The 13466-nt window shown below is 41.0% G+C and overlaps 1 pseudogene; it reads right to left on the bottom strand.

The window, feature by feature from the left end:
- Window positions 1-12609: 12609 nt before the first annotated feature.
- On the bottom strand, window positions 12610-12697 carry LOC133053260 (U6 spliceosomal RNA; annotated as a pseudogene).
- Between the last annotated feature and the right edge of the window lie 769 nt (window positions 12698-13466).

Below are 13466 nucleotides of genomic sequence, written 5' to 3' on the forward strand. Positions count from 1 at the left end.
TATTAACAAACTATAGCCCAATACAAAATGAAAAGTTCAAGATTTTGTTTAAGTTTTTAAAACAAAAAAAGATTTAAGAAGCAGAGGAAAATTCAAAGTTCTGTCCTGTGGTTTTAGCCAAACAAGTTTAAAAGTAGGTAACAGGAAATCTTCCTCCATTCCACTAATACTTAACAGACAATTAATGTCACAGTCGCAGAAGTCTTGAAAAGGAGATGTTGGCTATTTGCAAAATATTTTACGAGAGAGAGTTCAAGAGGTGAGACTGTGAAGTTATCGTGCTTCATTTATTGTGCATCTCTGAATGAACTCTTGGTGATATGTGATTGACACTCATAGAATTTTTCCATAAGACTAATTCCAATTTCTTCTGTCTGCTTCTCACTCTACCATATGCCTAGTTCGATTCCAGTTTGTCTCTTTCTTTCTCTCTTTAGAAAGTCCTGTAGTGAACCTTGAAGACCGCAATTCTTTCCCCCTGCACCTTCAGTTCTATCAAGCATTTAGAAGTCCCGGGGGCCTGGGTAAGTCTCATCATATTTGCCAGTATTTTACTAAAGTGATAACGGCAAAAGAGAGAGAGAACCAGTTAAAGGGTGGGTCCAGTGATGAGCAGAGCCTCTGGTGATGATAAATTAAGACTGTAATAGAACATTCCATGATGACGTTGATGGTCATCTTGAGATAGCACTTCCATCATCTTTCTTTGTTAGTAATGCTCACATACTCCTGACCACTCCCTAAATATGCTGCGGCTGCTAAGTTACTTCAGTCATGTCCGACTCTGTGCGACCCCATAGACGGCAGCCCACCAGGTTCCCCCGCCCCTGGGATTCTCCAGGCAAGAATACTGGAGTGGGTTGCCATTTCCTTCTCCAATGCATGAAAGTGAAAAGGGAAAGTGAAGTCGCTCAGTTGTGTCCAACTCTTAGCGATCCCATGGACTGCAGCCCACCAGGCTCCTCCATCCATGGGATTTTCCAGGCAAGATTACTGGAGTGGGGTGCCATTGCCTTCTCTGCCCTAAATATGAGGTCTGATATAAAACCAGGAAAAGTAACCTGCAGTAAAAGGGACTCCGATCACTGCTGTGTCTTCCCTCCCCACGCGGAGTTCAGATCTCAACGCATTCCTTTCTCAGAGCATCACAGACTCTGAGGTCTGTAACTCGGAAAGATAAGCTCAGTTCAGTTCAGTTGCTCAGTCGTGTCTGACTCTTTCTGATCCCATGGACTGCAGCACACCAGGGCTTCCTGTCCATCACCAGCTCCTGAAGCTTGCTCAAACTCATGTCCATCCAAGTCGGTGATGCCATCAACCATCTCATCCTCATCCCTTCTCCTCCCACCTTCAATCTTTCCCAGCATGAGGGTCTTTTCCAGAGAGTCAGTTTTTTGCATCAGGTGGCCAAAGTATTGGAGTTTCAGCGTCAGCATCATTCCTTCTGCTGAATATTCAGGACTGATCTCCTTTAGGATTGACTGGTTGGATCTCCTTACTGTTGAAGAGACTCTCAAGAGTCTTCTCCAACACCACAGTTCAAAAGCATCAATTCGTTGGCACTCAGCTTTCTTTATAGTCCAACTCTCACATCCACACATGACCACTGGAAAAACCGTAGCTTGGATGAGACAGACCTTTGTACAGGCACTCTTAGCTCTGGCTCTTATTCGTATGATAACATGGAAATAGAGGTTCCCTCATAGACATACGCTTTAAAAATTGCATGCTAACATTACTGAAGACTGGTTTATTTTATGGTGTGCGTGTTTCAATTCAGCTTCACATAAATCTAGATTCTATATTAATTTTATTAGTTTCACAATCCTAACTTATTTAAGGAATATTCATTGAGCTTCTGTGTATCTTTGGGTGTCTTTGTCGACTTTCTATTCCATTCCATTCTCTTTTTCTAGCAGATCAACATAGTCATCACTGTAAAGACTTTGTTGTGGGGTTGTTTTTTTTTTTTTTTTTTTGGCTGCCTGTGCCGTGTCTTTATTGTTATGGTGAGCGGGGACTACTCTTCATCGTGTTCATTGTAGTTCGCAGGCTTCTCCTTGTGTTGGCTTCTCTTGTTGCAGAGCATGGGCTCTAGGCATACAAGCTTCAGGAATTGCAGCTCACCGGCCGTAGAGCATGGGCTTAGTAGCTGTCAAGCACGGGTTTAGCTGCCCCATGGGAACAGGCATCCAACCTGTGTCCCTTGCATTGGCACGTGGATTCTTATCCACTATGGCACCAGAGAAGCCAGTTTGGTGTATATTCTAATATTCAGGGTGACTATATTCCCCTCATAGACCTTCCTTTTCAGTGTAAAATGCACTCCCCCTGCAACATTTTTTATTTAATATAGTTGACATATAACACTGTGTACATTTAAGGTATCCAACTTGTTACTTTATGATGTACCGTGATTGATTGCCGTAAAGGTGTTAGTCACTCAGCTGTGTCCAACTCTATGTGAGTTGGTCTGTCCCGTAGTCTGTCCATAGACTTCTTCAGGGAAAAATACTAGAGTAGGTTGCCATTCCCTTCTCCAAGGAATCGTCCCAACTCAGGGATAGAATCTGGGTCTCCTGCATGGCAGGCACATTCTTTACCACTCCATGATTGCCATGAAAAGTGAAGTCGCTCAGTCGTGTCTGACTCTTTGAGACCCCACGGACTGTAGCCTGCCAGTCCAGACTGTAGCTCTTCCATCCGTGGGATTTTCCAGGCAAGAATACTGGAGTGGGTTGTCATTTCCTTCTCCAGTGATTGCCATAGTAGTGACATTTATCACGTTCCATGATTATAATACAGTGTTATTGTCTATAGTTATTATACTGTACAATAGATGTCTATCTGTGACTTATTTACTGCTCACAGCAGATTCGCAGCCCTTCAACGACATCAATCTTATCCCCCGCCCTGGTCCCTTGGTAACCGCTGGTCTACTCACTGACTTGTGTGAGCTTGATGTTAGGTTTCATGTGTGAGATTAATCATACGGTGCTTGTCTTTCTCTGTGTGACTTCTCTCACGGAGCGTAGTGTTCTCAGAGTCCACCTGTGATGCCACAGATGGCCAGATAGATCTTGTTTCCTCGTGGCTGAACCACATCCCATGATTCATTTATATCAGCTCCTTTTTCATTCAGTCACCTATGGAGGGACAGGTAGGTGATTTCTGTATCTTGGCTGTTGTGAAAAATGCCACAATAAGTGTGGGAGTCCACTCATGTCTTTGTTTTTCCTTAACTTTTACTGGCGTATAGTAGGTTTACAATGGTGTCAGTTCCTGCCGTATGGTAAAGTGAATCAACCGTATGTATATATATTTGCCCTCTTTTTTGGATTTCCTTCCCAGCTCAGTCACCACAAAGCACTGAATAGAGTTCCCTGTCCTGTACAGTGGGTTCTAATTAGTTATCTCATTTATACACATACTGTTTTCATTGCCTTTCAGTATATCCCCAAGTACTGTAATTGCTGCATCACATGGCAGACATCTTTTTAAGTTTTTGAGGAACCTCCATTTTCCCCCCCCATGGTGATTGGATGAAATGTGCTTTTCTTAATGAAAAGAATCAAAATTGGTGAGACCCTTTAGATGTAAAGCTTCCATAGAATTTGGGAGTTTTAAAAAAAAATCACTTTAGAGGTGTCAGCCCACCCAAACACACTTCAATCCAGACTCTTCGGTACTTCGGAATGCGTTTGTGTACGTCCTCAGGAATACACACCCGTGTTCTGTATTTGCCTTGTAAAAAAGGAACAGGGTCGCCTTGGTATCTTCATTACTGATGACACAGGCTGCTAAATCTCCTCTGTAACTGAACAGTATGAGCATTAAGGTTTCAGAAGGAAACACTTCAGTGTTGTCTTTTACAAACCAATGAAGACCTGATGATGGAGAATTATAAGGCCCGCTGATATTCTATTGCACTGTCAAACCAAGGTAATTTAATGTTCAGTTAATCTTGGGAGGAGGGACAGGCTGTCTCCTGTAGTCCCTTCTTGCCAGTGTGTAAGTATTGTCATATCAAATAATAGCCTCATCTGATTGTAATGAAGAAGTACATTTTTAGCCAAACATTCTGTCTCCAAGTAGCCCATATGTCTAGACCAGACATTTCACAAGAATTTCTAAATGTGTAAGGGATGTTTGGAGTACGTTTTTTACTGCAAAATGTGCTGTCTTAAAAGCTCCCATTAGTTTATTACCAAGTTTATTACCATAGGTATAATTGCAAGAGATTGTTAGTAGACAATTTTGAAAATCCCTTTGCAATTAAGGTGTTTCAATTCTTATTTTTCAATTGTCCCAGTCAGTGAATCATTAAAAGCTTTCTGACAAGTTTTCTGTTGACAATGATTGTTGTTGATGTTCAATCGCTCAGTCATGTCTGACTCTTTGCGGGCCCATGGACTGCAGCATGCCAGGCCTCCCTGTCCTTCACTATCTCTGGGAGTTTGCTCAAACTCATGTCCACTGAGTCAGTGATGCCAGCAAACCATCTCATCCTCTGTTGTCCCCTTCTCCTTTTGCCTTCAATCTTTCCCAGCATCAAGATCTTTTCCACTGAGTCTGCTCTTTGCATCAGGTGGCAAAAATATTGGAGCTTCAGCTTCAGCTTCAGTCCTTCCAATGAATATTCAGGGTTGATTTCCTTTAGGAATGATTAGAAATGCATAAATACAGTAAAACCCTGAGTAATGGAATGCCGCTAGTCAAACACTGAAATATTTTCTTTTTATTTAATGACATTTATGAGGAAAGGGGAACTATTTTAGGGGTTTAAAAAAATCACCTAAAAAAAGTATTTTGTTCTTTTTCCTAGTCGTTTCAATTTCTTTTCTATAAAGACTGAATTTTATTCTAAAAACATTACCAGTGGCTATTAATCACTGTTGAATTGTCACTACACATAGAATGGCCATATCTTCATTTTATATCTTAATTTCTTTTGTAGAATATTAAGTGTATTCGATTTAGACACATGATTTGAACATATATTAGTGGCATGTAGTTGTTCAGTCGGGAAAAAAAATACACTTGTAATAACAAGTGACTCTTGAGCTTATGACTTATAGAATTAGAAAATTGCTTTAGTTAGACCAAGTTGGCCAAAAAGTTCATTCCGGCTTTTCTATAACGGCTTACGGAAAAACCCGAACGAACTTCTTGGCCAGCTCAATATAATACGCCAATAAATATAAAAGAGAACATTTTCAATTAGGTGTCTTTCTCAGATAAAACGTGATTAACCTTTCTAGTTTCATTCTTGTTAAAGTTGCAATTAGATAATAAATGTCTTAAGTCATCGGATACAAAGATAGCTCGAATAAAACTGTCCTATGCTACCAATCTAATTTTGGACAGTTTTGCTATTTATATTTATCTGCCACCGCGCTCTGTACTTAACACACTGCTGCTGCTAAGTCACTTCAGTCGTGTCTGACTCTGTGCGACCCCATAGACGGCAGCCTACCAGGCCCCCCCATCCCTGGGATTCTCCAGGCAAGAACACTGGAGTGGGTTGCCATTTCCTTCTCAAATGCATGACAGTGAAAAGTGAAAGTGAAGTCATTCAGTCGTGTTCAACTCTTAGCGACCCCATGGACCACAGCCTACCAGGCTCCTCCTTCCATGGGGTTTTCCAGGCAAGAGTACTGGAGTGGGGTGCTATTGCCTTCTCCACTTAATACACCAAGTTTTGAATTATTCTGTCCTCTGGCATGTCATTTACGGGATGCTCTGTTGGAATCAAGGGAATGGCTTTCTTGTTCTGAATCAGTCTCTAATCACCCCCAATCGCCATTGGCTGGTGTTCTCACCTGTGAAATGCGATGTGGGCAGGTCAGCATCCAAGATGGCGGGCTGGGCAGCATCCAAGATGGCGGGCTGGTCAGCATCCAAGATGGCGGGCTGGGCAGCATCCAAGATGGCGGCTTGGAGCTGTCATCAGGTAGAAGTGGCTCCATTGTATTCTTTAATGAGAAGGAATGGAGGCTTAGTTGGAAGCAATATTGATCTTTTAGTCTACATGGGAACCAGAAGAGTGTCTCAAACACCTGCTCCTGGTGGCCCTCAAATGTCAACTTGACTGTGTTTGTGTATGTGTTTAAAAGGGAAGTTTGCCATATAATGTGTAGGTCTGTTTCTCAAGTTCTGATTCTGTTCCATTGATCTGTTTATCTAAACACCAATATTATATTGTCCTGATGTCTATAACTTCAGTATGTGTTGAAATCGTGTGAGACCTTCGGATTTATTCTTTTCCAAGTTTTTTTGTTCGTTTGTTTTTGGCCCTTCTATGCTATTTAAATTTACATATGAATTTTAGAATAAGTTTATCAATTTTGACAAAAAGCCATCCTGCTGAGGTTGTGGCTAGGACTGTGTTGAACCTATAGACTGATTTGAGGAGAGCTAACATCTTGGCAATAAATGGTGTTTTAAACCATAAACACAGTCACCTGTTCATTTATTTAGATGGCCTTCAAATTCTGCCAGCAATTTTTTGTAGTTTTCAGTACACAGGTATTGCACATCTTTGTCAGAATCATCCCAAAGTGTTTCATCCATTTGATGCTACTATAATTGAGATTGCTTTCTAGGTTTTGATTTTTGAATGTATAGAAGTAAAATTTAGATGTTGATATTTTATCTTACAACCATGCCAAATGCACTGACTGGTTCTAGTACTTGTGTATATACCATTGGATTTTTTCTACACGGATGATCTTGTTATGTGTAAATACAGTTTTAATTCTTCTCTTCTAATCTGAAGGTTTAAAAACTATTTTTCCATATCTTACTGTCTAGAGTCTTCAGTACAATGGTAAGTGGAAGTACTGAGAGCAAACATACTTGCCTTGTTTCTGATTTTAGCAGTGAAGAATTTACCCTGAAAAATGCTAATAGTTGTAGATTTTATGTAGATGCCTTTTAGGACGTGGAGTAAGTCTCTCTTTTCTCACTTCTTTTTTTATCATACTTTAAAAAAGATCAGGAATGCATATTGAATTTCAATAATTCTTTTGCATGTATTAAGATGATCTTTTTTTTTTTATTTTCCTTTTTAACTGGTCATTGGCATACTGATTTTTGAATAATAAAACAAGCTTACATCCTTGAAATGGTCCTCCTTGGTCATGATATATTATCCTTTTTAGACTATTTTAATACAGTTTTCAAGCCATGAGTTCAGACTTTCCAACCCTATGTTTATGAAGAATATTGGCTTGTAGTTTTCTGTTCTTGTGCTGTCTCTGCCTAATTTTGTACAACAGTTCAATTTCACTTTTCCAGTCGTATATGACAGCATATACTATTATTGTCATGTTTCAATTTTACATATATTATAAATTTCACAATTTCAGTCCTATAATTTTATTTAACCCATCAGTTATGTTTAAAGATATTTAAATAAGAAAGATATTGATTTATCAAGGAGCTCATATGGTGTTCTTCACTCTTATGTTAAAGCAGATATCCATCTAATATCATTTTTCTTATATCTGAAAGATTGTTTGGAAATTTATTAGAATACTGGTCTTCTGGTCATGGTTTTTTTTTCCAGATTTGTACGCATGTCTTTTCTATACTGTTGTTTAGCTTAAAGATATTTTTTCTTGGCGTAGAACCATAAGTGACCAGTTTTATTCTGGTGTGTGTGTGTGTGCGTGTGTGTGTGTGTGTGTGTGTGCGCGTGTGTGTGTGTGTGTGTGTGTGTGTGTAATTAGTATCTTGAACATGTTTGCTAGTGACAAGAAGTCTAAAGTTATGCTGATCTTTGTCCTCTGTTTAAAACATGTTTCGTTCCTCTGGGGCTTGTGAAAATTTTATCTCTGTCACTGATTTTGAGCAATTTGATTATGATGGTAAAATTGTATTCGTCTCTTGCACTTGGAGTTTGTTGAGATTCTTGAATCTATAGTCTCCTAGCTTTCCTTAAGTTTTTAAAATTTCTGCCCATTATTTCTTCAAATGATTTTTTCAGTCCTCTTCTCTCTCCTGTCCTCTGAGTATTCCAGTCACCCATATATTAGGATACTTGATGCTGTACCACAGTGAATTTATGCTTTTTCCCCCCCCCCCCCTCTGTGTCCAGTTGACCCTTAAAGAACTTGGGAGTTAGGGAAACTGACTCCTGGATAACCCCACATTACTTTGTATCAATAATTGCTCTTCTATATCCATGGTCCTGCATCCAGATTCAGTCCATCACTCATCATGTAGTACTGTAGTATTTTTGGGGGAAAAAAATAACAAAATCCACATGTAAGTGGCCCCCAAACAGTTCAAACTCCTATTGTTCAAGGTTCAGCTCTATTTCATTTTGGGTATTTTCTGTGGCTGTGCTTCAAACTAAATATAGAACACTGTGAATTTTACCACTTTGAGTTTGAGAATTATTCCTGTGAAGGTCTTAGGTTTTATTCTGGGATGCAGGTGAGCTCTTAGGAGGGAGACTGGTCTCCTGGAGTCTGGCTTATGAGGTTTGGCGAGCAGACTCTGAGCTGTGCTCAGCCTATGGTGAATAATTTCCTCCTTGCGAAGGCTGAACCTTCCTCAACACTCTGCGGTGTCTTATGTACCGTGAAATTTCATTCCTTTCTGACTGAGGAGGAACAGGCACTATTTGTGGTCCTCTTGGAGGTCCGAGTGCTGTCCTACTGAATCCTTTTGGATGGGTATATCCCCAACAGGCTTCCCTGGTGGCTCAGATGATAGAGAATCTGCTTACAGTGTGGGAGACCCGGGTTCCATCCCTGGGTTGGGAAGATCCCCTGGAAGAGGGCATGGCAACCCACTCCAGTATGCTTGCCTGGAGGATCCCATGGACAGAGGAGCCTGGTAGGCTACCGTCCTTGGGGTCACAAAGAGCCGGAGATGACTGAGCAACTAAACACAACACACAACCCATCCCCATCCACGGGTCATATGCATGTGCCCTGCATTAGTCATATCTGACTGCTCTTTACTCATCAGCTAAACACTCAGGCGTGGACCCTGTAATTCTTTGGGATCCTCTGTGCAGTTTTCCCTTGTCCTGCAGACTCGAGTCTGAAAGCTTTCCTTGCCGTGTTATCTGTAAAACCCTCACTTCAGATGAAGGCATCTGCTGGGCTCTGCCTGGATCCTCTCCTTGAACCATGACCTTGAATTCCACTCAGTTGCAGCAGCTGTAGAGTCACAGAGCTAATCTCGTTTATTCCCCATCTTTCTGGAGCCACGGTCATCCATTCTTTGAAACGCAGTGTCTTGACAACCATTGTTCTACTTTTCCTGTTGCTAAGGTAACTCTCCAAGAAGTAGAAGTCTTGGGGACCTCTGTAGTAGTCCAGTGGTTAAAACTATGCATTTCAAATGCAGGGGCTTTGGGTTCGCTTCCTGGTCAGGGAACTAAGATCCTCTAGGCTAGGTAGCACAGGCAAAACAACAACAACAAAAAAAAGTAGTGGAAATCCTATCCCTTATATGTGGAATCTAAAAAGAAACTGTGCTAATGAACTTACTTGCAAAACAGATAGAGACGTACAGACTTAGAGAAGGAACCTGTGGTTACTGGAAAGAAGGATGAGAGGAAGGGATAGTCAGGGAGTCTGGGATGGACATGGACACATTGCTGTATTTATCATGGAGAACCAGCAAGGACCTGCTGGACAGCCCAGGGAACTCTGCTCAATGTCACGTGGCAGCCTGGATGCGAGGGGAGTTTTCGGGAGAATGGATACATGCGCATGCAGAGCTGAGTCCCTTTGCTGTCCCCCTGAAACCATCACAAAATTGTTAATCAGCTGTACCCCAATATAAAATAATAATAATTTTTTAAAATGTAGTAGAAGTCTTAATTTTCTACACCTAAAATTATATAATTCCTTGTTATGAGAAGACCTGTATAACATTTGATCCAGCTGTGAGGATTATTGAACTTCTCTATTTGAGAACATTTCTTTTTTACACCAGTAACATTGCCACCTGGCTATTTTCTCAAATGCAAAGATGTCTTTGCTACTATCTTCAGGCTTAGCTACCCCTGCTCTTGGAGCAGGAATGGAGACTAGGGGTTAGAACGCTAGTGTCAGGATCCAGAATCTATGGGTTTGTATCATGGCCCCCAGACTCAACGACTGTGTTCTGCTGGGGAATGTATCAGAACTTTCCACACCTACATTTCTTGATACTTAATGTAAGACTTGGAAGGCCAAGTCTTGGAAGGCCATTGTGAGCCCTGTTTGGAAGACATGTGAAACTGTGGCTGGCACCATACCACATGTGGTTGTTAAAAAAAAATAAAAATAAATGGTAAATCCAAAAAGGAATTATAAATGTTGCAGCAAAATAATGGGAAAGTACTATCTGTAATTTCAGAAACCATTATGTAGACAAATAGCACTCTCATTCCAATTGTAATGGATTTATCAATAAATTATGCTTAAATCTTTCATAGCATTATATCACATCAGTATTTTTTTTAAAATGGGTCATCTTGACAAGATGGAAATTAAATCATTAATCTTATTTTTTAATTCAGAATTCTAATGATACTTGCTCCTAAATACATAGAGTAATTACCAGCCCTCCGGCGAGTTACTAACAAAAGAAATGAAAAAAACAGAGAGGTTTTTTTTTCCCCCCTTTGTGTATTTGTATGGAAAGAGGATGGGCATGTCCTTAAAAGGGAGATGAGTGATCTCATGAATGAATGAGGTCAGTGTCCAGAAACTCAGCGTTTAGGTGGGTTGGAGGGAGCACATGTTCTTAGATCTGCCCTTTGCCATTGATTGTAGAGCAGTCTGAAATTGAATTTATATTGTGTCTCTCCAAGGACCGGAGGCAGAATGGCAGGATTTCTCAACCATGATGGTATCCTCCACATATGGTAAGGTCTAGGGTGATCATTTTAACTGTTGTTATCAGCCACTTGCAAAGTCCTGTCCGACTCTTTGCGACCCCGTGGACTGTAGCACGCCAGGCTTCCTTGTCCTGCCACCATCTCTTTCTTTCCCCTTGGTGTTCTGGCAGCTTTTAGTTCAAAGCTTTTGTCTCTGATAACATTTCTCATTTGCCCTGACACCAAAGATGGATGACGTTTTCATACTCACAGCGGTTCTTACCAGACCCAAATACCTAAGTCAGATGTTTTAAGAATGGAATCCCCAAATCTCCCGGGTTCCAGAGCATAGTTGCACTTTTAAGTGGGTTCCCTGGTAGCTCAGCTGGAAAAGAACCCGCCTGCAAGGCAGGAGACTCCGGTTTGATTCCTGGTTCGACAAGATCCCCTAGAGGAGGAAATGGCAACCCACTCCAGTACTCTGGCCTGGAGAATCCCATGGACAGAGGAGCCTGGTGGGCTACGGCCCACAAGGTCACAAAGAGTTGGACAGGACTGAGTGACTAACACATACTTTCTCCAATTTTACTGGATGTGCGAGTAAAAATACAGATTCTGTAATAGATGGAAAGCTTATCCAAATGCGTGTTCTATGATAGATGGAAGACAGCTCTCAAGATTCTGCTTCTCCTATGAGGTCCCAGGCAATGAAATACAACTGCTCCAGGAAGCATACTTCTTAAGAGGAAGGACTGAAAGACCATGGAGAGATTTTCCTGGTAGTCCAGTAGCTAAGAATCCATGCTTCCAACGCAGGGGGCCCAGGGTTTGATCCCTGGTCCAGGAGCTAGATCCCACATGCCACAGCTAACACCCAGCACTGTCAAATAAATAAATATTAAATGCATTTCTTTTTAAGTGAGGCGTATGGGGCTTCCCTGGTGGCTCAGACTGTAAAGAATCTGCCTGCCATTTAGGAAACCTGAGTTCGATCCCTGGGTCAGGAAGATCCCCCAGAGGTTGGAATGGCAACCCACTCCAATATTCTTACTTGGAGAATCCCATGGACAGAGGAGCCTGGCAGGTTTCAGTCCATGGGGTCACAAAGGGTTAAACACAACTGAGTGACTAACACTTACTTATGGTGACTAAATTATATCATAAGTAGTGTCTTCAGGACATATTGATTTGCCAGTGTTGGGGGGGGGGCACGGCTTTTAGGAGTGTTTTACAACTTTCCTCGCTGACTTTGGAATAAAGCATCTGTGACTGCGATGACGAGCTGGAATATTCTTCACTTCTGCAGCTGACTCGGATGTGCATGGAAAAGTTTTATTCATAAGTGATGGTAAAATGCATACCTGTTTTCTTCAATTAAGGAGCCAATTTATCTACCTATCTCCGTGCAGAATTCTCAAGACTAAGGTTTAAAAGAAACGGTCACAGAACCCATTTGATCTTGAAACCCTCTTTAGTGACATCCTGACACCCTGAAGTGAAATGGAAATTTGGCAATTGTCCCATTAATTCAAAGTGGGAGCCATGTTGAAAGCCTGAATTATGAAGTCAACTTAATTTGACGTGAAACAAATTAGCAGCTGAAAGCATAAGAAAAAAGCAACAGATTGGCCTTGGAAAAGCAAGGGAGGGAACAAACAAGTATAGTTTGCAAAAGACAAAAGAGGCAGCAAATTCGCAAACAATAGTGACATTTAGAAACAAGGCAATAGATTAAGAATAAAAACAAACCCAATCCAGGCTGCTTCTGTAATCTGTCCGTGATTTATATGGAACGCTTCACGAATTTGCGTGTCATCCTTGCGCAGGGGCCATGCTAATCTTCTCTGTATCGTTCCAATTTTTTTTTTTTTTTTTTTTTTTTTTTTTTAGTATATGTGCTGCCGAAGCGAGCACTGTCCGTGATTTAAATTCAAAACGAAAATTTTAAAGTAACTCCTAAAAATGCCTTTTTTTTTTAATATGAAAGTTCTTCATCATTTTTTTTTTTCTTTGAAAATGTAATTATACTTCCATGAGTCCCATAATTTCTGTTTTATTTTGCAAGCAGTTGGCAGTAAACACAAGATAGAAAGAAGGGGGGGGGAGATGTTTCTTTACGAAATGGTGACAGTATTTAAGTCTGTGAAAGGGTAATTCAAGGGAGGATATTGTTCATTAAGTAATTATCCTTTGGGCTTTCTTGGTGACTCAGCTGGTAAAGAATCTGCCTGCAATGCGGGAGACTTGGGTTCAATACCTGGGTCGGGAAGATCCCCTGGAGAAGGAAATGGCAACCCACTCCAGTATTCTTGCCTGGAAAAATCCCATGGACGGAGGAGCCTGGTGGACTACAGTCCATGGGGTCGCAAAGAGTCAGACACGACTGAACGACTAAGCACAATTATCCTTTATTTTTCATCAAGGTCCACACAGAGCAAATAACCTGTGATGTGTACATTTTTAAACTATCTAGCTTTTCTTTTTAAAGGGTAAAGAGAAATGTGATTCTAAGTTGGCACCCATTCTTGGGGGATGGGAATTTGTGTAAGATTTGAAAATCAAAGACTGGGTACTAATTTTCACTTTGCTGGCATGTTGTTGCCGAGTCATTAAGTTCTGTCCAAACCCGTGGACGGCA

This window comes from Dama dama, chromosome X, assembly GCF_033118175.1.
Source record: "Dama dama isolate Ldn47 chromosome X, ASM3311817v1, whole genome shotgun sequence".
Taxonomy (NCBI): domain Eukaryota; kingdom Metazoa; phylum Chordata; class Mammalia; order Artiodactyla; family Cervidae; genus Dama; species Dama dama.